The following is a 23,744-nucleotide window of genomic DNA, read 5'->3' as shown; positions in this document are numbered from 1 at the left end:
CCCCTATTCTGCCTCTGAGTCAGAACTGTGCTCCTCCACAGTCTCTTCCTGCTCACGAAACCCAGTTGCCTCTTCAGCTTCTGACACCTCCTCCTTCCCATCTTCTGCCTCTGACCACTCATTGTAGTCCCACAACCAATCCACCGGCTCTGAGCCTTCTTCCCCTGGGTGTTCCCTTGGGGGTTCCTAAGCTGCTGCCTCTCATCACTCTGCTGCATCCATCTCTGCCTAATGATAAGGCTGGCCCAGCTGCTCTAGAGCAGGCATCCCCAAACTGCGGCCCTCCAGATGTTTTGGCCTACAACTCCCATGATCCCTAGCTAACAGGACCAGTGGTAAGGGATGATGGGATTTGTAGTCCAAAACATCTGGAGGGCCGAAGTTTGGGGATGCCCGCTCTAGAGGGTTGGAGGATGTTGTGAAACAATGTGGGAGTTTGCTTGGCTAAAAATGGTCCCCACCCTACTTTCATTCATGAAAGTCCACAGTGAACTCTTATTGATCGTAGATAGGCAGCGTTGGATCCAACCCATAATAAATGAAATAGTAATAGTGGCAATAAGTTGAAGAGATATATATTATGATTTTTTTTTCTTTCTCTCCAGACTTCAAGAAAACTGTGGAGGCTTGGAATCCTAAATGCAACATTGGTATGGAGTTTTAGCTCTACCACCATGGTTGAAAACAGCAAGAGCAAAAAAGTAAGATACTAAATAAACACCAGCCAACACGAACAATTAGGGTATGTTATGATAATTAAATGAAATAACTGTAAACGAAAGAATTTTTTTAAAAGTGACATATTCTGAAAACTAAATGCATGTGGTCAAGGAGTATGGTAGCTTTGGGAAAAAATATTATAGGCAAGTACACACATTTTTCATCTTTGGGAAATTATTTGTCAGGCGGGTGGAAAGAGAATGAAGTTATCCAACTGATTCCATGTGACCTGAACAGCAAAGTAGAAAAGTTGATGATGGTGCAGTCATGTGATGGAAAGAGATCTGAAATATGGTTGTGAAGAGTGTATAATGCCTAATATTCAGATGGCACTTGGTTGTAAGGAACTGTTTGAGGCAACAAATAAAACTGAGGAAAAGGATACATTGAATAGTTAGTTTTGGGAGCTGGGTACTTGAGCATCTGGATCAGAGTCTATAATGCAAGATAGCCAATGTGGTGTCCTTCAAGTGTTGTTGGAAAACTCTCATCATCCCTTGCCATTAGCCATGCTGACTGGAGCTAATGGGAACCACAGTAGGGCATTTCCTGTTGGCTACTCCTCCTATTTTCTTTTCTGAGTTTAAATTAGTTGATTGACAAGGTTCTTCTTGCCTCCAAAAGCACAAGGAATTCTGTGCACTTACAAGGGGATTTCAGAGCACATAATGGATACCCACAAATTCACTCATTTAATTTGACTGAGCTGATTGAAACCAAACTATTATAAATGTAACTTTTTTACGTTTCTTTGCTGCATTCATGACCCAATAATAATACATCATAAAATAATTATAAAGGGAATCCAAACTGGAATACATCACTTCTCTCTCTAAGTGGAAACTGGTTGACTGACACTCGGATTATAAAAGTTGTTTGAAGGTGTCACAACTGCATTTGGATTTTTAAAAAATTATTGCACTTTTGTAACACTGTTGAAAAAGTGCTAAATCTCCAATTAAATGGGCTTATGGCAGGAAATCATATTCTTATCTGAGTTCTAATATATCACTGCTAGTAAAAAAATATTGATACCTGTAACTATGTAACACTGCAGTCTCAAGAGAGAAATATATGCAAAATTAAAATGTGCAACATATTTTATTTGATTTACTATGAATTCTCCCATGTATTTCCAGGTGGCAAAAACTGGCATTCTTGAGGTTTTCCAGGAATAAACCCTTTATGTCTGATTAAAATGCAGATGAGCTTCATAAACCACAGTAATTTGAAGGGACTGATTTACTGATGCAGTTGCCTTCCATCTGCTTCAGGTGTGAAACTGGAAAGAATTTGTTACAATAAACTAAAATTAATTTGGATTTAGAATCCATTTCCTTAAGATGAACATCTTACACTGAACATTCCACTAACCCTAAACTTATTGTGCTGCTAATACTATAGTTAGAGATTTTGTAATGTGCCTTTCATGTTGTTACCATGTTCATGGTAGGATCTTGGTGCATCATCATATTACATATTCTGGATCAATTAATGCAGATATGTAGAATCTGAGACCCTCCCAATGTTGTCTGAGATGCCCATCGACTCCAACTGGCAGGGCCAGTCGAGCAGAGATGATGGAAACTGAAGTCCAAGAACATCTGCAGACCCACAGGTTCCTCATTCCTAATCTAATCCATTTCTTCTGGGTGGATCATGAGTTCAGCCTTCCAATATGGGAGAGAAGTGCAATATAGCAGCAACTCTAAATCAACCACTCAATCAGAAGAGCAGGTAGTGTTGGACCAGAGTAACAGTGTGAGACCTTGAACAGCTTCAAGCTGGCAAGGTCTGGAACCCACCCAATTGAACCTTTTTTCAGACCATCCCCAACCTTGACTACAATCGTTTATTGGAGTTATTAGTCTTTTTTCTAACAAAATGTAACACAAAGCAACTTCCAAACAACTACAAAGATTAAAACCAGTGTAAAACCCAAACAAAAATGGAAAAAATACATCTAACACAGTCCACCCACTGAAAAGAGACCACAAATACCTAAAGCTCTTCAAATTAAATGCTGAAAGCCTCAGTAAAAAAAGAAGTGTTTTTGCCTGGCACCTGAACGAAGATAGTGATGATTCTGGATGTGCATCCTTGAGGAGATAATTCTATAAGTGGGGAGCCACCATTGAAAAGGCCTGATGTCATCACCCTCTGAAACTCAGGTGGTGAATGGGCTTAGTTTATGTGGGAAGAGGTGGTTCTTGGGGTATATTGACTGCCTATCCCAAGATACTCTGTGATGGCTAAAAATGTTTGAAGAATAATCTTTGTGTCTAGAGACCATTGCACTACATAGTTTTGCCTAAATTGGTGCATTGTTGTTATGAGGTGGTGTATGAGATGGCGTATAATAGAACAGAGCTATGAATCAGGAAGTTCCTGGTTCATATATTGCCTCTCTCATGAACTCTCTAAGGCCATATTCACACCATACATTTAAAGCACTATACCACTTGAAATGGTCATGGCTTCTCCCAAATAATTCTAGGAACTGTTGATTGTTAAGGGTGCCCTGTCTTGGAGATGCTGATATTTCTAGTGGTGAATTTGCTTAATGCAAGAGGGTTCTGTTAGCATAAATTGGGGCACCACATTTTAGCCAGTGATTCTCAGGAATGGCTGAGAAGACAAAGGGTTTAAGTGAGGAGGTATGGCAGCAGCAATTTGAGGCCCGAGTTTTACAAGTGAAAGCGGTTTCTGAAAAGGCAAAGCCAGCACTGGATACAACCATAATAAGGACAGAAATAAAATAAATGTGGGGAATAATCAGTGTCTCATTGAGGATCACTTAAAATGACCAACTGTAACAGATTTGCTGAGGCAAAATTACTAGCAGGCAGAGATCAAAAAGAAGATTGCAGGAGTCAAGAGGATCAGTAAGTGCAGGGCCGTCTCAAGCATGTCGGGCGCCCTGGCGCTGTGGTGCGGAGATCGCTCCGGCGCCCCCGCCCTGGTGGGCGGGCACAGCGCGCAGCATGGCACCCCCCTGCCAGCCCCACGCCACCCAGCCTACCCCTAGAGCCAGCCCTGAGTAAGTGTATTTTTAAAAAAGTCTTGGAACATGTGTGTAGAGCAAAGGTAAAGGTAAAGCAGTTTTAAAGCATACCATGCACTCCTGCTTTACCAATTGTATGCAAGTTGGATTGATGAACATAAAAGGCCAATTTCCCACTTAAATAAGTAGCAGAATAGTCGTTTTGTAATTTTCCCTTTTGGAGGTAGAGAAGCATGAGAGAGATCTTCCTGTTTCACCTATTGCTTTGAAAGTAAAACATTCAGCTCGTTCCACGTAAAGCTAAACAGAGCTGGCTTTGAAAGCGGGTGTGGGATTAGCAGAGGTGTTGACGTTGAGAAATTAAGTTCAGTTACTCAATGGCAGGGAACTTTGCTCAATGAAGGGAGAAAAAAGCACTGCTCAGCTTGCAAACAGCCATATTACCTTTTCAAATGGGTGGCTGCCAGCAATAGCTTTCTTTATTACCTTTCTTATTGAGGAAAGCCATTGAATATTTCATTCACTCTCTCTTCTGTTGATGTTTTGATAGCTTGAATGCTGCTGTATGGCGAACTCATTTCCTGGGAATGTATATTTGTAACAAAGGTCTGATAGGTACATAATCCACTGGGTTCTTCATTCTCTCCTCTCAAGAGTTTCTCATTGCTTTGCTTAAGGTTATAACTTGAGCTCAGATTGCTGCTGTTGGCATCCATCTGTCTCAAGAGAAAATGAAGTGCATCTTTGGGGATGAAGTCAAGTTGTGTAGAGACCTCTCTGGGGCGCAAGTCTGGGCAATGTATATGGAGGTCCTGGGCTGCCCAGATGACAAGGCCCCCCTCTCGGCCTCACTGATGTGATCCAAAGGTAAGCAAAGCAATACATTTGGCACCAGGTTGTCTGCAGGAGTTGCCAGAAGGAGGTGCAATGGCACCATCTACTCTGGATTCTACTCTGGAATTGTGTAGGGTTTACTCCTTAACCTTTTCTTCTCCCAAAGATGTCCCACAAGGCAGCTCAGGAATATAGCAGAATATATGCAAAGACATTTTCTTGCAGGCAGTTATTCATAAATACACAAAATGATTTATTGTTGGTATATAATACGTTTGAAGAAAGGCAATAGCATGACCAATAGTAGGGAAGGAGAAGAATTAAGAAATAGTAAAATTAGTGGTATAAAACTGGTGGGGAAGCAAATAAGAACTCTTGAATATTTCTTTTGCCCTTTCATATTATAGTAAACGCTAGAGATGCACATGGGCCCAAAGTTTTTCCTTTTATTTGTACCTGTGGTTTTCTTTCAAAGAAAAATCCAAATCACCCTTGGATTCAAAGAATGGATGCAGCTGCAATTGTATCTCCTGATGTCAAAAAAAGAATTTGATAATATTTCTCAGCAATTTATTTTTGTTATTGGGGGTAGGATATTTCTTCAGGATCTTCTTCATAATCATAAGAATAAAAAACAAATGTGTAGGCCTCTTCTTAACTTAAAGCCATTGAAGTGGTTTACATATTAAACAGAATAAAACACAGAAGCGCAAGCTCTAAGGTTGATTAAAATCAATTTAACAAACTCTAAATTGGTAAAACCATCCCTACAAATTCCAAATACTACAAACCAATTTCATCAGATGTAAAATGGGTAAAAGTACCTGTCGCTGGAGAGTATATAATCAGGAGATATCTATTGCCTTGCTGTCATGCTTGTGGACTTTGACGGTGGGAGGTAGGATGCTTGAGCACATGGACCATTTGAACTGTTCTTAAGTTCTTATCCTTCATATGAGGTTTTAAAGGCTAGCTTCTTACCACAGATCTTTGGTAATTTCTGAACAGTACTGCACATGTCTTCTCCTTCTTGATTTTCCTTTGTGCGTGCAGAAAGGTACACAGGAGAAAAAGCTCACATCATGTTTCAGTAAGGGTGTACTCTTGCATCATGTGTACACTGCCCAAGCAGATGACTGATGTTGCAGCTTTGCTCATCACCTGTTTCAATGGATGAAAGCTAAGCATTCCACTAACTGTATCCCAACAGATGACAAGTACTGCCAGTCAATGAAACAATTGTGTGTTCAGTGGAAGAGAACACTGTGTGTAGCAGCCGGCACAGAATTCTCTGTTGACTAAGAGGATCAGTATATCAGCACCATAGATTTCAATGCCATTACCAGAGTAAACTATTATTTATGAGCTTAAGCCGAGGCATTATTTAAAAGGTGCAGTTATCTGTAAGTACTGTATATTTAGTCATTATCCTTGAGAAAATAATTGGATGGAATTTGCAGCTGTACATTCAGTACACAATTAGCCACAAGATTAATCAAAAGAACACCTATTGTCTAAGTGTGTATTAAGAGATAAATCTTGTTGACATGTAGACTCTTACCCAAAGTGATACATGAAGGATTAAAGGTTCTGTGCATTGGATTTTAAATGGCAACACAACCAATTCCTATTGGAGGAGAGAGGCATGTGTTTATTTAACCTATGTCACCACAAACTTTTTAAAAAAATGCCATTGACAAAAAAAATAAACAGGGGAACTACTTACGCACCAACTTGGAGTGATGTAGAATTCATCTCTCTGCAGAATTCAGTCTGCTTTCTTAAAGCGTTAAGATTTTCCTCCCACAAAGTCTGTTGTCTTCACTGTAACAGTAGGATTCAATGAATATATTAAGCCTTTTTTAAAAAAACTTGTTGGTCTATGGAGGCAGGGAAAGTTTACATATGAGACCCAAAAGAATGTTCTAAAATATAAGTTTTATCCCACAGATATTTTAACAACCTATTACCCACCATCTGAACAATAAGCTGATATGCAATTCAAGTTGCGGGGTACCTCTTGTGGGAGCAGAATCCATAGTTTAACTATAAGCTATGTGAAGAATAACTTCCTTTTCTCTGTCCTGAATCTTCCATCAATCAGTTTCATCGTATGTCTGTGAATTCTAGTGTTCCAGAGTTCTGGTGTAAAATTCAACCCTGTTATAATTCAGGACTTAGAACTTTGATATATTTTAACAGGAGACTCTAACTGAAGTTAACGGAACTCAAAAATATTTATCTTTTGGCTGGATTGCATCAAATTATTTTAGAAACTCAGAATTTAAGCTGTTTTTTGCACAGGTCAGTTTCCTAGCTTTAAATTATATACTTAGCTAAATCCTTCTTGTACCATTTTCTTATGTAAGTGGGCAATTTAATTAAGGCTCCAGTGTGTTGAAATGGTTGGAGTGTTGGGCCAATAAGTATCTGTCAGCCCACACTGCCTCACAGGGTTGTTGTGAGGAGAAAATGAAGAGGAGGAGAAGCCACCCTAAGCTCCTTGGAAGAAAGAGGGAATATAAATGTAATAAATAAATACATTTATACAGATGTGAGATACAATAACAAATTCATCATAAGTTTTGCGTGAGACAGTCCTGTCTTGCATATATAGCTATCGAAGAACACTACAGGCTCTATAGTCTGGATTCATGGGTTAACTTCATAGGAAGAGAAGTTAAGTTTGTTGATCAAAAACAAGGAACTGACTAATTTAGAACTACTATAAAGCACTATCCCATGCATTTCTCATCAGAGTCCCAGTGAGTTTGGTTTGGGTTACTCCCAGTTATGTGGGTACAGGATTGTAGCCTTAGTAATTTGGAACTACCAGAATAGGAATGAGAAACCTGTGCTTCTCCAGATATTGTTGGACTCCAACTCCCATCATCCCTAGCCATTTGACATGCTGGTTTGAAGTTGTGGAATCCAACAACATCTGGAGGACCACAGGTCTCCCAGCCTTGATTTAAAAGGAAGAATAATACTGAGAAAATGAATTGTTGTAGCATTGTAAACACATTTGAGAGCAGGTATGAAATGAAAGCCCTTCTTGGGGGACAACTTTCCTGATACCATTTTTCTTTGCTTAGCCTAAGGAAGCACAAGAAGCATTGCCTTATGCAAAAATGACGTAAAGAGTATTGCCCTGTAGAATGTTTTCATTCATACTCAAAGCATGTCAGACTTAACAAAGTAAGCTGTTTTCCAAACACACAGCAAGTAATCTAGCAATTCAATAGCATAAAAATAGTTGGATATAAGTGTTTTGACCATGTACATTCAAGAGCAAGTAGAATACATTCTCTTCTAAAATGGGGATCACAGAGGTTACAACTTTACTAAGGCAGCATTAAAGTGATCTAGTTAATACATTTTGTTTCTTGAGGCCTTTAATACTAAGATGTCTTTTATTTGAGAGCTGAAATGGCTAGAGCATGGTGAAATGAGAGTTGATGCATTTCAAGGTCAATATCAGTAGGAAATCTAGCGCTCTCAAGGGAGTCATGCACCTTTTTGGGGCAAGAGAAGTACAATGCTTCTTTTTTCTTTAAACAAATATGAATATTTTTCTTATGCTCAGGGTTGACTCACAACAAATGATTGATATCCTCCAACACAGGAAAATCTCGTTATTCAAAAGTCTCTTTCACAAATATGGAGGCTAGCTACTTTAGACGTGATATGGGCTTATGAAAGGGCAACTCACACCTGAAGCACTTTGCAAGCTTTGGGCATGGTGCAGAATGCTCTTTAAAGGCATCACACCAACAAAAATATCTGATTCAAAGAGAATCAGGGAGTTTGTTTCATATGCACTTTCTCCATATCCCTTTTCAACTCATTGTATGGTTGGAGTCAACAAATGATTACCCCTCTGTGTAGTTAGATGGCACATATGAAAGACAAGCAAGGGGTAAGATTTGGATACAAGCCAGGGCACTCAGAACAGCTAAAGCAACAGCTTTTAATTGTTCTGTAGCTAAAGGGTTGTACTAGCTCCAACCCGTGTGACAGAAGCTGTTGGCCCTTTTGGGTCTTGGAAGCCTTCAACTCTTTCTGCCTGTTGGATTGCCACCTAGAGCAAAGCAAATGATGAGGATGTAAGCTCTTGGGTCTCCTTCCTGTGGGAGTCTCCAACAAGGCAGGAATTTCTGGGGCTGTCTCCACACATGGCTGCTACCCCTCAGTCTTCCCCGTCCTCTGTCATCAAAGTTCAAGTCTGGTCTGGTCCTTGACTTCCATTGGGCACGCCTAAGTTGCTTTTGTTTTTTGCTGTGTTCAGGTGAATATGCCATGGAACTCAGGACCGAGACTCATGCACTTTTGCATCAGAAGAGGAGCCCTGAGACAACAAACAAAAACCCTCTCCTTGGACCAACTTGGGAAACAGCCACTAAGGCAAATATTTCTCACCCAGTGCCAGACTAAGGCTCTTGAGCACTTGTAGTTACAGAACTGGGAAGGCAGGTAGGCAATTAGGGGTGAACTCAGGGTGTTATTTGCATGTAGAGATCCCATTGATGTCCATAGAATCCCAGCTTGGAAATGAACCTTGTAGCCTCAAAGGTGAGTGTTTGAAGCCCTCACACACTTATCCAGCTCATATAAAAAATTGATCAAAATTGCCATTTTCCACCCCACCCACGGAAGAGTAACTCCCAGCCCCAAAACACACTTCCATTTCCATCCCCTTTTCATAAGTGTATCAGCATAGGCTATGGATGCATTTGAGGGACTACAAGTGCCCCTCTAATATCTCCCATTCCACCACCCCTGAAAACAAAACCAGGTATTTCCTAAGTGAAATTGAGGTGAGCTTTAGGAAACTCAAAGTATCTCTAGACCTTTGTCAGAAGTAGAGTTCTCATGTCCACCTTTCACCCCACTCCCAGAATTCTTCCCCAGGTACTCAGCCTTTCATCTTCTTGCCTTCATTTTACTGCTCCATCCTCAGAAGTAACTGGAAACCTACCAACATCATCAGAATGGACCCCTCAGAAATAGGGCAATTGAGAGCTGATATTCTTCAGTGAAACACAACCTTAAATGTACATTGCCCTGTGGTTGGTATATTACCCTTCAGTATCAGTGTTGGGACAGCACTCTAGGTTACAGGAACTCTGGTTTAAACACCATCCACACAATACATTTAAAGCACATGGCTTCTCCCTAGGAATCCCGAAAACTGTAATGCGTTAAAAGTTTAGAGAATTGTGACTCTGTGAGAGGTAAACTGGTGTAGATGTGACCTTGATCTTTCCTTTAGCTTCCAGAGTTAAGTATTTCGCATTTTGATATAGGATTAACACTCCCTGCTTCTCGTTATTGACTGCTTGCCAAGTAATCTGCAACCCATCTTTGTTCAGGACTTCAGGTAATCAGTAGCATTCCTGCAGCAAGACGGCAGTAGCTCCTATGCAGGCTTCAGTCACAAACAGGGAAAGATGCTGTATTGTAATGTTGGGCATAATTCAGTCAAAGTGAGGCAGTCATTAAGTCCCAAGAGACTTCAGCAAGTGCTTGAATCTTTCCCACTGAAATCAGTTAAACTCTCAAGTGCTTATACTGCAACCATTCAACCTTTTCATCTATCCCAGGATTGTTTCAAACAACCATTAAGAAAGTCTGCCTCAATGGCTTGGGGCGGTGGGGAGAGAGAGAGAGGTGGGATTGTGTGTGAAATGGAGTAAACAGAATTTATCCCAAACTATGCATCCACTTTGCTAAGGTTTAATGATGCAGGGAGAATTTGTTTTTCAACATGTAAATTGAGCTTTCCTAAAGGAAATTTTTGTATGATGTATAGCACAACACATTGTGTGTGTGTATTCCTCCCCTCTCTACTTCAGATCTTATATCTAACAATATTGGAACAACCCAATTTATTGCTTATTAACAGGCTCAGGGTGTGTCTTGCATACAGTATACGTCTAAAAAAGATCCAGTTTAAATAAGGTCGGACTCATTGGATCAGGTTGCAAGAGAGGCAAGAGAGAGTGGGAAGGACTCTACAGAAGTATAATGAAGGAAACTTTAAATTACATATGTCATATTTATGGCAGAGTTTATTTGCATCTCTCTCTCTCTCTCTCTCTCTCTCTCTCTCGTTTATTGAGTTTCAGATCAAACACAAAAAATATATGAAATACAAACATAGTGTATGCAGAACTCAAAAAAACACCAATCAATCTTCCCCAAGCCTTTCTCCAAAGATCTTAGCGTCACATCTAAGGCATATCCATATTACTCGGCTAAAACAGGAAGAAATGGATTAAAGTAAAGAAAGTAAAGAATCCATACACCTACCAGCTCTAAACCAGTCAAACATATTTGTATTGGGTTTGAACTCATTTATGACCACCTCTCTCTCTTTTTCTTTCAACCTTCTGGTTGGGAAAATGGCAGATTACATACTGGCAAATTATCATTTTTCTTATACTTATGGATGTTCCTTATATAAGGAAATGACATTTCAATCAGGACATTGCCCACTTTACAATAAATACATAGAACCCCCACCATTACCCCCACCCCCACCCCCACCATCAATTCATTAAACCCTTGAAATTTTCTCTCTCCATCTCCCCCCCATCTCTCTCTGCAGATCCTTTATTTCCGCTAGCATCTTCACTTTTGGCCCATCTTCTTCCAACAATTTCATGCAGACCCTCAGCTCCGTACAGGCTTGAACTTAGCATTATGCTGAAATCATGCACTATGGCAGTTAATGGACTACTCTGTAGAAAGGGAGTGCATGTGCAAAACACAGATCTGGGCAATGTAAGAAATGTTGGGACGTTTTGTTAAATAATGATTGCACCTGCCAAAGTGACAGACTGCCAAACCCCCGAAGGACATTTACCGTGCTAATGGATTCAATATTATGCCTACTATCATGCCAGGACCTTCTGTTCTTTATTTCACAGAGTGTCCTACTTAACATAGCCTCAGTTTGAATTACTCAATAATATCCTCCTACATTCTAAATTTCAGCATTTATTACCAGCAGTGCATTATGCCTGTAATGCATTATTTGATGGTTAATAAACAAAAACATAATGTAGCTGCCTTATCTGATTTGTCCACAAAATAAAATTATACATCTGCGTAACTAATACTTTCTAATAAAAAGAACTTGCTTTGCACATCATCTTTCTTAAACGAATAATTTGATTTATTTTAATGCCATAAAAGACATTACTGCTGAGGTTAGGGGTGCTTATTCCCCCCAAAAACCTGTAGTAATCTAAAACAGTTTATTCACAAAGGGTTTGTTTATGTATGTGTTTGCATTTCCTGATGCCTTATTAGTGACTCCCGTGGAAAGCTTCCAATGGATTAATTGCTTGATTTTCCACAAGTTCTTTATTTATCATCATTAACAGGCCTGTTGAAAGCGGGTTTTTTATGGTGTAATGTGTCATTTACAGAAAATTTCTCTCTGGCGCACTGACAAGAGGAGTATATTAGATGTTATGCTGTCTAATTACATGGCTTGATTCTAGCAATCACTTCCAATTTGTTGGTCTCAAGACACAGAAGGACACAAAGGCAGCCCACTGAAGACCAGGTCTTAAAACTCTTTCTAACGGTTATCTACTAAAGATAGGGGGGGAAATGGCAGGAAATTCTCCCTTTGTAGCATTTCGTATAAGCTGAACCAAGCAGCACATTTTGCTATGGTTTGATTGTGCCTAAAGCAAAATGCTAATGCAACTGCGGACGTTCCAGTTCAGAAAAGTCATTTGATAAGTTGAAGGAGATAAAAAAAAGTTTGAAAAGACTACAACATTTTTCTTGGAGTCCATGCATTCCTAAATAGAAATGCAATGAAAATGCAGTACTACCCAGAAACTGAAACATTTAGGCAGTGCTTTTGGGGGGACCCAGGTGGCGCTGTGGGTTAAACCACAGAATCTAGGGCTTGCTGATCAGAAGGCCGGCGGTTCAAATCCCTGCAACGGGGTGAGCTCCCGTTGCTCGGTCCCAGCTCCTGCCCACCTAGCAGTTCGAAAGCACACCAAAGTGCAAGTAGATAAATAGGGACCGCTCCGGCGGAAAGGTAAACAGTGTTTCCGTGCGCTGCTCTGGTTTGCCAGAAGCAGCTTTGTCATGCTGGCCACATGACCCGGAAGCTGTTTGCAGACAAACGCCGGCTCCCTCGGCCTATAGAGCAAGATGAGCGCCGCAACCCCAGAGTCGGACACGACTGGACCTGATGGTCAGGGGCCCCTTTACTTTTACCTTTGGGGTGGGGTGAAAAATGAGGTGCTGGTCCTCATATATTGATACCATGGGTCAGTGGCATAGCATAGGTTGCCGGTGCCCAGGGCAGGCAAGTCGCCAATGCCAGCAGAGTGATTCCCCACCCACCAGAGCCAAGCTGCACTGCCTGCCCACCTGTGCATGGGGGAGCCTGGCCAGCCAACACAGCCCTTGGGGGGGGGTGAATCTCCCCCCAGCTGCCCGCCAGAGAGGAGCACCAGGCCAGACTGCATTGGGTTTGCCCCTTCTCCACCTCCTTCTATCCACACACATCTGCTTACTGTGGGTCTGGGTGGCTCCCACTGCCATTTGGGTTTTTTTTGGCACACTGAGCGAGGAGCAAGTGAGTGCTGGCTGGCCAAAGTGTGGGCTGGCCGAAGGGCAGCCCAACCTCAGTAATGCACCCTCAGGAGTGTAAAGAAGGCAGGCAGAGCCGTTTACCTGGTGTGCGCAGAGCGTCTGCAGTTGTGGGCCTCTTCTGGGGATGCGGCAAAGCCAGGCTGGGCTCTGGGGCCGGGTAATCCCTGGGGGCAGGCAGGCAGGGAAGGATGAGGAGCTGGGGATGGAGGTTTTTTTAGCAGAGGTAGGGTGGGCATCTGCCAGTGATCATTTAGCTATGATTCCTGCATTGAAAGGTTAGACTATATAACCCTTTTCGTCCCTTCCAACGCTACAATTCCATGATTCTTAGGTAAAGGCCATGCACAAAGTACTAAGGGACTTCAAATGATGTACCCTTACACGTATGCCATCATGTGTAAGCACTTTGGGTTGTCTTGACATGGGGAGTATATCATACAGGAGTGCCAGCTCACCATCAGGATTGTGGGTGCCCGCCACTGCAACATGGACGTGCAACATCACACATCCACATCTGTATGTAGTGCGTGTGACATAAAGAGGTGTGTGTGTGTGTGTGTGTGTGTGTGATGTCACACGTCCACGTTGTGTAGGTCAGCAGCTCTTCTTCCTACTTCTCTGGCTTTTCTCATTGACTTTGTGGGTGCCCAGCCCCCACAATTAGATTCTTGTGGTTGCCCAAGCCCCCTGGAGTTGGTGCCTATGATATCATATAAACCTGCCCTAAGTGATGCTGGTTGTATTGGGACTAGGGAAACTTGAGAAATTCCAATGCAAACTGACCTAATCCACACCTTCCAGAACGGTACAAGTCTAACCGTGTCTACTTAGAAGTAAATCCTATTCCATGAGGCTGACTCTGAGATAAGTATGATTTGCACGGGACTGCCGGGGGCATCCCTCTACTCAGTCCTGCCAAACTCAGTCTGGGTCATCTTGCAAAAAGCCCCAAAGAGTTCATTCTGTGGGCAGAAAGGTGCCAAGCCAGCTCCAACACTGTCATGTCTGGAAAAATGTACTTGATAGAAAGTGTGATAAATATGTATTTAAATACTGTAATACTTACCGTAAATCAGAAAATATTATCTGAATTTACTTTTAAAAAAATACAGTATATTCCTGCGTATAAGACTACTTTTTAACGCAGGAAAATATTCTCAAAATAAATCTGTAGCTTACCACAGAAACAGGATGCAACAGATTTATGACTGCATGTGTGAAACTCAGGTGGTCCAGAAACATGCTAATTCATCTGTCTCCAATCATGACATAACTTGGAATGCACAATGTTGCATATTGTACTTTATATAGATTATCTGACAGAAATATGATAGTTATGGATCAATTTCAAAGTGTCTCAGAAGGAGAAACAAATTTATTTTTTAAAAAAGGAAGATTTGTGATAGCTCTGTTGGTAATCTCAGGGCCATGGGTTTGAGTCCCATTTTCAGGGCCGGCTCTAGGTAGAGTCCCAGTGGCGTGCGGCGCTAGGCCGCCGGGCCAGTAGGCAGGGCACTGCACGGCAAAGCCGCACGAAAGCCATGCTGTGCCCTGCAAGGGCGGGGGCGCCAGAGTGATCTTCGCCCCTCAGCGCCAGGGGGCGCAACCTGCTCGAGACTGCCCTGCCCATTTTGGGACTCTTGTAGTCTCTTCCAACTCTGCAGTTCTATGGTTCTATGATCTGGATATAAAAGCAGGAAAAAAGAAACAGAAAGGGGAGAAAACCACAAGGGTAATTATTCCTATCTGTATAACCCATGTAAATGTTTCCCAGAACTTGGATTATTGCTTGTTATACAAAAGTGACACTGACTGGAAGTCAAATGGTTCATTAATCTATCTTTTCATGGACTTCTCACACAAATAAAAGTGGTTGGGATCACTAGCCAATAGTGCCTGTTTTGTGTGTGAAGACCTGCCAAAGCCACCCCCAAATGAAGACACAGTAGACACAGATTTTCGTTTAAGGTTTTTGGCATTAAATTCTGGCCACAACTCTATTGATTACAGCTTGTGAGTGGTTGCTTAGGCATTGGTTTCAGACTACCTGAACCTGCATGGTGGCAGGAACAGGACTGACACTGGGCACCACCATAGGTCAGTAAGGGAAAGCATCCTGGGAGAGCGAGAAGCTGGCTTCGATCTCACAGCTCACCCCATATGCTCCCAGGGGCTCTGGCGTGGCCCTAGCCCCTTGACAGGGTTCAGACAAAAGCAAGGCGAGCTCCTGGATTCCTTTAATGGAATTCCCTAGCAGCAGCAATGGAGGGGCAGGCCACAGCCAACCACGTCACCTCCCCAAAACATTGAACCAAATGCCTAACCGCCAACCTTACAAAGTTGTGGCGATTTGCTACACGGTAGGCCAAAACCAAGTGGCACCAGCCAATCAGCCAAATGGCAAAATTCCTCCCAGGCCCCTGCTCCAAAACAGACAACCCCTAGACAGGCATAGCAAGGTCAGAAGAACAACCCAAAATATAGGGAGAGGAGGGCGGGTCATCTGCTGCACATCACAAGGAAGTGATGTGCAACAGCTTAAGTAGCCTCTCAGCAGCCAATAGCCAACCCAACTGACCAAATTTCTGCCCCAGGAACAGAGGGGCAGCCAATAGGGTGTTGTGGCCATCCAAGTGGTCCCGCCCCACAACAGGGAGGCAGTTTCTGGTGATCTCACTGCAACACGTGCCCTTCATGATGGAGGACACAACTTGTAAAACAAACACATTATGTCATTCCTCCTGTTTTAAGAAAAGGGATCAAACGTTGTGCGGCCCATTTGTTCAAAAACCATTACGACTTTACTTATTAAATTGCTAATTCATCTAACTAAACATCAGTCAGCGAGCTGTTTAACAAACAATTGGTTCTGAAAAAAATAAAATACACAGCTCATAGATACATGTTGTTTCTGCAAATTAGTTCCCAATGAAAACGGATTGCTGAAGTGCCAAAATACTGACTATTTCATGGATTAAACCACATACCATGGCCCTATCTATATTTAATCACATAGGCATGTGGGTATTCTGTCAAGTGTATTATCAGATACTGCAGCACAAGCATTTAAGAGAATTGAGAGTTTTAAAGTGGATCATGCAGTGATTAACCTGATGGGGGTAGATGTATCCTTGACAAGCTGAGGACTCCCTTCTGCCAATGACCTGGATCTGAAATATTGGCAGAGCTCATTCTGCCATGAATGTCACCGCCTACATACAGTACTAAGTGTCAGGGACTGGGCAGAGGAGGAATGGTGGAGACCACCTTCCTAGCCTGACCCTTCCAGAGAAGTGGAAGGCAGATGGTATTACAAGAATTACAACAGGGGTTTGAGGGCAGTCACAGCTCAGAGGCAGATGAAGGGGGAAGTTGGGAAATAGTGGGAGAGGAGGAGGAGAAAGAGGAAGCACCAGGGGTTTTTATTTTGCACTCTTACAATGGTATAGGAAAACTATTTATTCTTTCTTTGTGGCAATATTCAAATTGATACAGAAGAGAGAGAAAATATCCTTTAGTGCATAAAAGTTAATTTACCATCAAGCATTGAAACTTAATTTATTTGGATTACTAAAGCAAATGCAGATTATTGAACTGATAGCACTGGAAATGCACACATGCTGCTGTGTGTTTCTAGAAAACACATAATGGATTCAGCTGTCAGTGTTAAAAATTTAGCAGGATTATCTGTTTATGATGAGGAGCGCCTGCTTATGATTCCCACCATTAAATTCATGCCAAGGTTGTCATATATGGCAATCCATCCTTTTGATAGCACAGATTCATGCTTCGTATCATAGTGGCCAAGCCCCTAACTCCATAACCACCCGATAAACTGCATTGTTGTGTCTTTCAAAGACTATACAAATCAGAATTGTCTGATGCCGAAGAGAATGAAGGGATTGTGAGCTCTGTTACCTTGGAAGCATCAAACGGCATTCTCTCCACTAAGAATGCACCATAGGAAAACTTCACATTATTTATTATTAGCTCATATTCTTAGTTTTCCACAGTGTCATCCACTGGATTCTCTTTCGTGAGGGACTATTTATATCTTAGCCTACAGAGGGTTAGAGGAAAAACCACTGGGCCACTGTGACCAATTTGAGAAGCACATTGTGTTCACTTGATGCCAAGACTCATTATGAAGGACTTTCAACTAAGGTGGCTCTGGTTGACCTGGTTACATTAAATTTTTGGGTGAGACAGCTGGGGGATTTAGGATAGGGTGTCCCCAGTATGCGGGCAATACTCAACTTTATCTGTCCATTTATCAGAGCCCAGGGCAACAGTGAAGGTCCTGAACTGACATTGAGGTCAGCTATGGAATGGGTGTAGGTGAGAAAGCTGAAGTTTAATTCAGATAAGACGGCGTTGCTAATTGAGAGCCAGGTGATCTGCAGTCAGGCAAACAGAGCATTTTGAGAATCAACATCAAGCTTCTCAAAACTTGGACAGACAAACTTGGGGGACTGCAAGACCAATCTGGCTCAGGGTCTGAGTCTGCTTATATGGTACCACCACATGGTACTCGCACCATGACACAAAAATGGTTTGTTAACAATAGGGGTGTGACAAAGTGTGGCTTTAGTGCTTAAAATGCTGAGTACACAACAGCACTGGGACCTCCCCCCTCTATTGCAGGCAGATGGTATAGCTGAGATCTGATGCTTATGGTAGAGAAGGTTCATTTGGGGAGAAAACTCAACAGCAATGCTGGTGTTATTGCCGCAACTCCACTCCTTGGCCCTACTGAGGAGGTTGACCTACTTGTACATTGTGTTCCTTTTAGTATGTGGTGATGATCTGGCTGTTTGTGGGACCCTTGGCCCAGCTGGAGAGTGTTTATTGTTTCAGGGACACAGGATGAGATATGGAAATTTGCTTGTTGTTTCAGAGTTTCAGGGAGAGAATGATTCAATCTACTGCTAGTTGTTTCTAGAGATGCTATAAAGCTACCAATTTTCTAGCTCAAAATACAGATCTGCCAATAATGTAATGCATGCATGTATTGTGAAAAGTTATTTGATAGCTGAAAATCTATAACATGATTTGCAGATTCGTGGAGTAAAATAGTTTAAGTCAATTTCTCTCTCCCCCCCCAATGTCCTGGACAGAGATGTCATCTCAAACAGAACAGAGCAAAGGGTGCTGGTGTGTGTTTTTTTATTACAGTGGTACCTCGGTTTATGAACACAATTGGTTCCAGAAGTCTGTTCATAAACTGAAGCGTTCATAAACTGAAGCGAACTTTCCCATTGAAAGTAATGGAAAGTGGATTAATCCGTTCCAGACGGTCCGTGGAGTAACCGTTCATAAACTGAAGCGAACTTTTCCATTGAAAGTAATGGAAAGTGGATTAATCCGTTCCAGACGGGTCCGCGAAGTACTTAAACTGAAGCGTTCATAAACTGAAACATGGGTGTAATTGGTTCCGGAAGTCTGTTCATAAACTGAAGCGTTCATAAACTGAAGCGAACTTTCCCATTAAAAGTAATGGAAAGTGAATTAATCCGTTCCAGATGGGTCCGCGGCGTTCATAAACCGAAAATTCATAAACCGAGGTGTTCATAAACCGAGGTTCCACTGTATTATTTAAAAAAAGTTTCAGAGATAGGTATGAAGGCCTGGACACTGCTGTGGGAGAGACAGTCCCATGAGCTCGTCTAACTTAGAAGCTTTCCAACTCAAAAAAACTGACAGCTTGTGTAAGATATTTTAACACAGTTAGCTTTCCACTTCACCACTCTCTTCTTGACCACTTAGTGATTGTTTCTTCCCCAAATCCCCACTATTAGGTACAAATTGAATGAAGCTATTATGCAAAAATGCACAAGTTAATTTTAATACATTTACAAATGAATGCCTGCTTTTTAGAAATTTAATTTAGGGTTTCTTTAACATATATATCTGCAATGTATGAACTATGTTCATGTTGCCTACATCTACATGCATAATGTGCTTCTATAAAACTGATTTCATAGACTCTTTAAACATTTTCCCCCCAGAAGGATTTTGTATTGGCAATGCCTCATAAATAATGTATGGGCCAAATTAAATAATTTAAAAGCAATTACAAGGAAGTATGCATTTACAGTTCTGAATGGTAGTAATTAATTGCTTCAAGTGTTTCAGAACAGTTAGTTCTATCGTTGTTTCATAAAAACACTGCCCACACAGTATTAGATGGGAAACTAAAGTTTCCCCCTCCAGATTGAGGCCATAGTCAAACTATTATGCCAAATGAGAAATATAAATTAGTGAAGATGCCTATATATATATATATATATATATATATATATATATATATATATATATACACACACACACACACACACACACACACACACACACACACAGACATTTACCAGTTGCCATCCAGAGGTTATGAATGGCAGCTCGCATCAGCCAATACAACCATGTCAGGTGGGACTACTAGGAGTTGCTGTACAAAATATCAGGGGGCGGGGGAACAGGTTGGCAAAGGCTGATGCAAAGGCTGATGCAAAGGGCTGTGCCAAGAAACCACAAAATAGTAATTTAAAAATGACCATTAGCACAGTTCTTCTCTCAATCCACCTAGAATCAGAGCCTATGCAACATAAATGTGGAAGGGTGGAAACTTGCTTATAACGAACAACAAGGGGTTGTATCCAACAATTCTGCTCATGCGATGGGACTTCTGCATACCCCATAATCTGGTCTGGAGAATCCTAAACCCCCAGAGCTGAGGGAGGGAGAGAGGGATTGGAGGGAAGAGGCAGTTCCACTGTGACATGGAAATCTGATACATGCGTGGAGCAGCAGTGTATGGATGTTTGCTCCCAGGGAGACATGCTTGTGAGATTTCTGCCTCTGGTTCAAAAATGCAAGCGGGATTTTTGTTGAATGTGTGTGGGAATCACTTTGAATTACACTTACTGTTATGAATTACACTTACTGTTATGTGGAAAGTGGAACTTACTGTTATGTGGAACTTACTGTTATGTGTAATTCACTTTGAATTACACTTACTGTTATGTGGAAAGTTGAGTACTATTTGCTAGCAGATCAATTACCAGTATGTAGTAGACTTTTGTTGCCGACAAAGGTCCGTATAGTTAAAGCTATGGTTTTCCCAGTAGTGATGTATGGAAGTGAGAGCTGGACCATAAAGAAGGCTGATCGTCGAAGAATTGATGCTTTTGAATTATGGTGCTGGAGGAGACTCTTGAGAGTCCCATGGACTGCTAGAAGATCAAACCTATCCATTCTTAAGGAAATCAGCCCTGAGTGCTCCCTGGAAGGACAGATCGTGAAGCTGAGGCTCCAATACTTTGGCCACCTCATGAGAAGAGAAGAATCCTTGGAAAAGACCCTGATGTTGGGAAAGATTGAGGGCACTAGGAGAAGGGGACGACAGAGGACAAGATGGTTGGACAGTGTTCTCGAAGCTACGAACATGAGTTTGACCAAACTGCGGGAGGCAGTGCAAGACAGGAGTGCCTGGCGTGCTATGGTCCATGGGGTCACGAAGAGTCGGACACGACTAAACGACTAAACAACAGTAGACTTTCAAATAATTTACTAATTATTTACTATTTCAAATAATTTACTAATTATTTACTATTGTGGACAGTTATGACTTTAAAATATATTTGTAGAGATCTCAGAGGTGGGAGAGTTTCTGAGAGTCTACCTAGCTATGTTGGAAGCATTCATTCTGTTACACTTAGCATCTGGTCAGAATTTTTTTTTTTCATTTATGTGAGAGAAGAAGGAAAAAAACAGTTTGGAATTGGAAGATTGATATGCTTATTTCATAGCAGTATACAGTACTCTGAGAAAAGACTTTAATACAGTATATCAAACATTAATCCTGTTATATCACTGTTGACTTCATCTTTGTGATTTCTGTGTAAGTCATGTTTACCATTGAATTGACATTCATCAGATTCATGTAAAAATTAAACATAACGTGTCTTGAGGTTTTACCTAATTTATTCTGTAGCTTACTTTTGTTTCATTTTCAGAAGGAATACTCATCTATTTTTATAGCACAAGGTGAGAGATAAGGGTACTAATGGTTTTAAAATTCCAACCCATGATAGGTTGCATAGTCTATACCCATAAAGCGTATTTGAAGCACATCCCCCTCCATCAAAGAATTCTGGGCACTCTAGTTTATTATGGGATGCTTTGAATGTGCTTTAAGTGTACAACGTGTTTATACAGCCATAAGAGGATTCACACACACCACACATGCATTGGAAACTGATATGCATTCCATAATTCCTCAACATTTTAGTTCACAGTTCTACTAATAAGTCATATATATATAGTGGTAAAGGTAAAGGGACCACTGACCATTAGGTCCAGTCGTGACCGACTCTGGGGTTGCGACGCTCATCTCGCGTTATTGGCTGAGGGAGCCGGCGTACAGCTTCTGGGTCATGTGGCCAGCATGACAAAGCCGCTTCTGGCGAACCAGAACAGCGCACGGAAACGCCGTTTACCTTCCCGCCGGAGCGGTACCTATTTATCTTTGACGTGCTTTCGAACTGCTAGGTTGGCAGGAGCTGGGACCGAACAATGGGAGCTCACCCCGTCACGGGGATTCAAACTGCCGACCTTCTGATCGGCAAACCCTAGGCTCTGTGGTTTAACTCACAGCGCCACCCGCGTCCCTATATATAGTGGTACCTCTGGTTAAGAACTTAATTCATTGCGGAGGTCCGTTCTTAACCTGAAACTCTTCTTAACCTGAGGTACCACTTTAGCTAATGGGGCCTCCTGCTGCCGCCGCACTGCCAGAGCACAATTTCTGTTCTCATCCTGAAGCAAAGTTCTTAACCCAAGGTACTATTTCTGGGTTAGCGGAGTTTGTAACCTGAAGCGTTTGTAACCCGAGGTACCACTGTGTGTGTGTATGCAGTGTTTTTTTTCTGGGGGGATGCAGGGGTACGCATATGCCTAAACATTTTGTGAATCTAAGTTTGGCCCCATTGAGGGGCAGTATTTCAATATGAGCAGGAAAATGAGAATACTCCTAAACATTTTTAAAGGAAAAAACCCACTGTATATATGTATGTGAATCCCAACTTCCATACTTCAACTTAGACCCCTTTTGCAGAACTGGGTGAGAGCAAATAATATATGTAAAGTACTCCTAAAATGTGTATATTAGTATAAAATCCATCTTAAATACCCCCAAAAAATGCATCAGAAGAAATTTTTGTAATACATTTTGTAGAATTCTTTGTAGAAATTTATATTAGCTATGCACCACTCTGTATTGTAGCCATTGCAGGTCAGCTTACATTACCATCTATGTAGATTAGCCAAGTGGCTAATGTCAAGTGTCAAATCATGTGTTTACAGAGGCGTCAACTTCTCAATATGATTAGGGGGGGGGCAATACAATGTCCTGACAATGTCTTCCTTGCAATATCACAAGGAGCCCTCTGAACACTGAGGGGCCCCGGCCCCTTTAAAAAAAACATTTGGAGGGGGGGATTGTCTGGACCCAAAGAAGCTGGCACCTATGTGTGTTACAAACTCATTGAGCTCTGAAGAAGAAGTAGGTCAAAACATGTTGGACTGCTAGTATAAACCCATTTATTATTTGTCATATCAGACTGATCTTTATGCATCAAATTGGATAGATGAGAGCATATATCATTTCATTTTAGTAATTTTATCTTTATTTCTATTGGAGGATTATTATTTTCATTATATATGTATTTACACCTACTTTTTCCCAGACAGGGACTCAAGGTAGCTTTCAGATACAGCTAAAAACATAGGGGGGGGATCAATCATTTAAAAACAAATAAGCATTGATAGAGATAAAAGTATCTATATTCTCTGAAAAACATAGCCGCTTTATCAGTTTCTTTCTGACTGAACGCCAAGACCAGTTGTGCTTTACAACGTTTCTCTCCACCATCTCATATTTCATTGCTAAGCACTGACATGCCCTTCATAGAAACTGACATGTTATTTTCTTCTCAAATTATTTTTTACTTTGTTCTTGAAATTTTGGGAGCTGTCAATAGTGATGACACCCTTGGGCTTCATATATCAAAAAGTTGTTTTTTTGCTAAGGTGTTCGCGCGATCTGACGGCGGTTTCAAAGCATCAGGGTGTTTGAATCTACCTCATTACCTACTCCAGGACTTTTATGTTTTCCCACCCCGCTATGACCTGAAGTTTTGTGTGTAGATGTCTCTTTAAACCTCTTTGCTATCAAAATACTTTGAGCCTTTGAGTTTTGTCTTTGGGGTGCTGGTAAGCTATATCTATAAAATCAATGTAACTACCAGGCATATCACAAGAAGTATCTTCGTAATATGTAGTTAAGTATCCTTACACTGTGTTACGTGCAGCAAAATCTTCAGGGATATAATTTTGCAGTGAGTCAGACTCAAACGCTGAATTCCTTAAGTACATACATTAATGAATGCGAAAGTGAAAATAGTTTGTGGACAGAGAGCATGAAATTTACTCTTTAAAGTAGAATGCATAAGTAGAATGTCTTGCACAGTTGGGTTCCCTGTTTTAACTGGATCCGCAG

General features: G+C 41.4%; 1 protein-coding gene across 1 annotated transcript in view; it reads left to right on the top strand.

The window, feature by feature from the left end:
* The first annotated feature begins 678 nt into the window (after nt 1-678).
* The window catches only part of MGAT4C (MGAT4 family member C), a 236,108-nt gene continuing 213,042 nt past the window's right edge, over nt 679-23,744 (top strand). Inside the window, exon 1 of the mRNA XM_060279406.1 lies at nt 679-701. The gene's annotated coding sequence lies outside the window, so the exon portion shown is untranslated. The remainder of the gene's footprint in view (nt 702-23,744) is intronic.

The sequence above is a fragment of the Zootoca vivipara genome, chromosome 10 (assembly GCF_963506605.1).
Source record: "Zootoca vivipara chromosome 10, rZooViv1.1, whole genome shotgun sequence".
Classification (NCBI taxonomy): domain Eukaryota; kingdom Metazoa; phylum Chordata; class Lepidosauria; order Squamata; family Lacertidae; genus Zootoca; species Zootoca vivipara.
The sequence above is the reverse complement of the archived record's forward strand: the minus strand, read 5'-3'. Positions and strand labels throughout refer to the sequence as shown.